Source organism: Rhinoderma darwinii, chromosome 12, assembly GCF_050947455.1.
Source record: "Rhinoderma darwinii isolate aRhiDar2 chromosome 12, aRhiDar2.hap1, whole genome shotgun sequence".
Lineage (NCBI taxonomy): Eukaryota > Metazoa > Chordata > Amphibia > Anura > Rhinodermatidae > Rhinoderma > Rhinoderma darwinii.
The window spans coordinates 4,054,107-4,059,345 of NC_134698.1; positions in this window are offsets into that span (position 1 = coordinate 4,054,107).

Below are 5,239 nucleotides of genomic sequence, written 5' to 3' on the forward strand. Positions count from 1 at the left end.
GTTGATAGGGGTGTGCCGTCTACCAACCAATGGAAGGACTGGTTGATAGTGGTGTGCCGTCTACCAACCAATGGAAGGACTGGTTGATAGGGGTGTGCCGTCTACCAACCAATGCAGAGACTGGTTGATAGGGGTGTGCCGTCTACCAACCAATTCAAGGACTGGTTGATAGTGGTGTGCCGTCTACCAACCAATGGAAGGACTGGTTGATAGTGGTGTGCCGTCTACCAACCAATGGAAGGACTGGTTGATAGGGGTGTGCCGTCTACCAACCAATGGAAGGACTGGTTGATTTGGGGTGTGCTGCCTGCCAACCGGTGGAAAGACTGGTTGATAGGGGTGTCCTTACTACTAACCAATGGTTGGTAGGCAGTTCATCCTTAGCATCTATGCTGTCTCGGCTGTACAGATCAAAGCTGGATTGGCACCATGCTGGCAGCAGTCACTCACCATGCCAGGCCCCGTCTCACGACTGTGGGGGGGGGGGGGTTGTGTTTTTGTTTTTTTAAATTTTTCAGGTTTTGTGAAATTCACAGCAATATTTCAGAAAATTGAATAATTTGGACTTTTTTTTTCCATGAACAACATTCGGGATATTTCATTGTTGTGTTTTTTTGGGGTTGTTTTCCCCCAAAAAATGTAATAAAAGGACAAAAAAAATAAATCTAAACTAATGTTTTGCCAGAGCTCTCAGAACTGCAGTACTGCTCTCAGCCTGTAGGTGTTGCTGTTTCCACGGCTTTCAATGAAAATCATTGCAGTACTTCTCTGTAACCTGTAGGTGTCACTGTTTATTCTTGACCTGGCATTGCCGGAAATTGGTATCCCATATACTGATGTAGCCGAGCTGAGTTGTTTTTGCCACGTAGTTTTCCGTAGGGCTGCATTGATAATGGAATAGTAGAAGAACAGCTGCAGCTCTGCTACATCTGTAGACCTCACCGGCAGTTGACAGCAACCAGAGTTATTAACCAAGCTGGGGCAGATTTTGCAGTGTGAATGTGGTCACGTTTTGGTAACTGGAGCCCGTGTAGTCCCTTCTTTGGGGAGGGGCTAAAAAAAAAAAAGCAAAAAATTAAAGATTGCCGCCTACAAGTGAATGGGGAATTAATCTGCGTTGGCATGTTGAGTTCCGGTTCAACACCCGATCCTGGCGGGTACATTTTTTAAAATTTTTTTCCTTTATAAATAGTCTTGTTACTATGGACTGCAATATCATTGGTTGCCAGGCATATCCGCTGAGCATCTGCGCACCTTTTGGCAAGTTCTACCTCATTTTGGGCGATGATCCGATATTTCTTCCTCCTTATAGCCTATGGATTATAATACAAGTATAACCGCCATGGTTGTAGATCCTTTGCGGTCCCTTTAATATATGTCGGGGGAGGGGGAGGACTTCTCAGACCCTTGCTCCATCTTGCATCTTCTCACCCTTCTTCCAGCTGCCGTCAGCCTGACTCGGGTGCGCCCCGCAGAGGGTCACGTGGCAGATGGGAAGTGAGGGGATGCGATTTAAGATGACAGCGGAGGCTGCAGGACGACGAGGAGCAACGGAGAGGTTTAACCCCTTCACCACTGTCCACAGACAAATGGCAATAATGCTCCGAAACTGTTTTTACATCATAAATATTTTGCATAAAAAGCTGTAGAATTCTATTCATAATGATGTAAAAAAAAAAAAAGTACGTGCGCCATGAAGATAATCTTCATATGTGCCACGGAAAAAAAACTTCTCTGAACTGGTAACGAACAGTTCTCCGAAATGTCATTGTATACAAGAGCCTTCCCTGTAACTAAGTGGCCCTAAAAAAAAAAATGCCCCGCCCATTACTCCTCCTCCAGTAACATGGCTCTACTTAGTGAGGTAGGAAATGTCCTCCTGGCATCCACAAAACCCGGAATCCTCCATCAAACTGCCAGATAGTGATTCATCATAAGAGAACATATTTCCAGTGGCTTTACAGCTGCCTCCTGGCATTGAGCATGCTGCATTCAGACTTGTGTCCAAACCGTGTACCACAGAAACCCGATCCGGGAATCTAGTGGTGTATGCACCTGTTAGCTGTAGATGTGGCTGACTGGGTGAGGCAAGTCCTCGTATTTAGAAGGGGGCAGATACTTTTGGTCATGTAGTGTAACAGACATTTGGGATAATAACGGCTGTAGGTGTGCGGCTTGTTTAATGTCGCCGGCTCCTGTGCTGTGAGTGATGTAACTCCACGTAATGTCAGAGCGGTTATTACCGGATCTCCGTGTAAACAAGAAACTGACCCCAGGGAGATGTCACTATCCGGAGCAGCGGTGGCAGCGTGCCCGGGCGACTGCTGGAGGCACAGAAAGATCACACGTGAAACTCCCGGGCACCAACATCTATCTCATATCTATCTAACTAATCTCCCTCTTCTCTCTCTTATATATAAATAAATCTACTTACAATAGGGAGGTTCTTAGTGCACATTTTGATCAAATTGTGTGAGCCCACCTGCCACGACAAGGTGACCTCTATAAGGTGGGAACCTACGCTGCACATACATCTATCTATCTTGCGTCTGTCTATCTCATATCTATCTCATATCTATCTATCTCGCGACTGTCTATCTATCTCGCGTCTGTCCATCTCGCATCTGTCCGCCTGGTATCTATCGTCTGTCTCTCCATGTTTGTGTTTCGTCTTCTCGGATCTCGTGTTATTATTCCAGAATAAAGGAAAGGTGTTGGTGACTCCCACGACCTCTGACCCGGCTGCCTGCGGAGTGGAGGAGGGGCGGGCTGAGCAGCGGAGAGGTGACAGCTGCCCTGAGCCCTAAGGGGTAAAAGATGCTGGAAAAATGCACAGCATGCCAAGGGAACACATGTCCCTATCCACACAGCGCCCAGATGCAGCGCGATGGTGGAGACATGGACGAGGCGGCCTGTGAGCGGAGGACACGGCTGGGGGTCAGATCATCTGCAACCTGGTGCATGAATAAATATAATAAGACCAGGGTCACACACACGTGGTTTTGGTGCAGCTTTTTTATAATTTTTTCTTAAGCTTAAGAAAGGAGATGATCAGTCTTTTTCTTTAGACCGTTCCTTCTTTTTGGATCCACTTCTGACTTGGCCTAAAAAAATGAAATTGTTATGACAGTACCAGGAAGCAATGACGTCACCGCCCGACCACAATTTAAAGGGTAACTCCACTCCCAATATAAAAATGTCATTAATGGAACGGTTTCGCATGAAAATGCCACGGAATTGTGCTCCGCCTTGTGCGACCCTTTCCTTCTCTTTAAATGTACAGGGATTTAGCGTTGTCACTGAGGACCCCGCCCCTGTAACTTCAGAATTACCAACATTTAAGGCCTTGCTCACATCTGCGTTGGAGGCTCTGTTCGGGGCCTCCATCGCAAATCCGGTTATGCTGCGCTATTGTTTCTGGTAAAACCATACACGCCCCGATGAAAAGCCCATGAAACCTGTTAAAGTCAATGGGTTCCGTCGGCCGCTGGTGGTTTCCATGGTGCAAAAGAACTGTCACTCTGATGGAGCAGAACAACGGAAGCCCCCAAAACAGATGGGAACAGAGCCTTAAAGGGGTTGTCCAGGCAAAGGGTTGGGATTGTCCAGGCACGGGGTCGGTGCTGTCTGGACACGGGGTCGGTGCTGTCCGGACACGGGGTCGGTGCTGTCCGGACACGGGGTCGGTGCTGTCCGGACACGGGGTCGGTGCTGTCCGGACACGGGGTCGGTGCTGTCCGGACACGGGGTCGGTGCTGTCCGGACACGGGGTCGGTGCTGTCCGGGCAAGCGGTTGGGGTCGTTCAGACATGGGATTGGGGTCGTCCAGACATGGGGTTGGGGGGTTGTCCAGACATGGGGTTGGGGGGTTGTCCAGACATGGTGTTGGGGGGTAGTCCAGACATGGTGTTGGGGGGTTGTCCAGGCATGGGGTTGGGGGGTTGTCCAGACATGGTGTTGGGGGGGTTGTCCAGACATGGTGTTGGGGGGGTTGTCCAGACATGGTGTTGGGGGTTGTCCAGACATGGTGTTGGGGGTTGTCCAGACATGGTGTTGGGGGTTGTCCAGACATGGGGTTGGGGGGTTGTCCAGGCATGGGGTTGGGGGCGTTGTCCAGGCATGGGGTTGGGGGCGTTGTCCAGACACGGTGTTGGGGGTTGTCCAGACACGGGGTTGGGGGGTTGTCCAGGCATGGGGTTGGGGGGGGTTGTCCAGACATGGGGTTGGGGGCGTTGTCCAGGCATGGGGTTGGGGGCGTTGTCCAGGCATGGGGTTGGGGGCGTTGTCCAGACACGGTGTTGGGGGTTGTCCAGACACGGGGTTGGGGGGTTGTCCAGGCATGGGGTTGGGGGGTTGTCCAGGCATGGGGTTGGGGGGGGGGTTGTCCAGACATGGGGTTGGGGGCATTGTCCAGACATGGGGTTGGGGGGTTGTCCAGGCATGGGGTTGGGGGGGTTATCCAGACATGGGGTTGGGGGGGTTATCCAGGCATGGGGTTGTCGTGTGGATAGGACATCAGTATGAAAAACCACCTCATGCCTGGACAACCACTTTATAGGGTTATCCAAAGAACGAAAATGTTCTCCACATTAAATAAATGTTTGATTGTTGAATACGGGCGCTCTTACTAATGTACGTTTCTTTGCGTTACAGCGCCGTCTCTTCGTTTGGCAATACACTAGTGGGTCGCAGAAGTCCCGTTGTTCTTTCCGCAGCAATGACACATGCGCTCTGGACCGAAAGCAATCGGAGGAGACACCGTGTCGGCGCGTCATCATCATCCCACGAGACCCATCATCCCCTCTTCAACAACGACGTCTCGGACTGCATTTCACGGGGTGCGCGGATTGTAATACCTGGCGGACCTGATTTATAGGGGGTCACTATCTATCCAATACTGCACGATCCTCACTGATCCACCAATCAAAAGAAGTTTTAATATTGGGGTCACTTGTGGTCATTGTGAGGGGGAATCCTGTATGTCACAGCGCGCCGGGAATGCAGAGCGAACAAGTGCGCTAGTGAACGGTACTTGGGGTAGGCGGCGGACACACACCAGATGGAGGAAAGGAGTGCATGATGGGATCTGTAGTTTACGGACAAGTCCCGCCTATTATCCGGCAGCCTGTCTGCGGCTACAGCATTACATCGGGGATGGGTGAGTAACACTACAATATATTTTTTTAAAGGAAAGTAGTTGGATTGTTGTATGAAAATCTTTAGACATGTTTGTATTTTT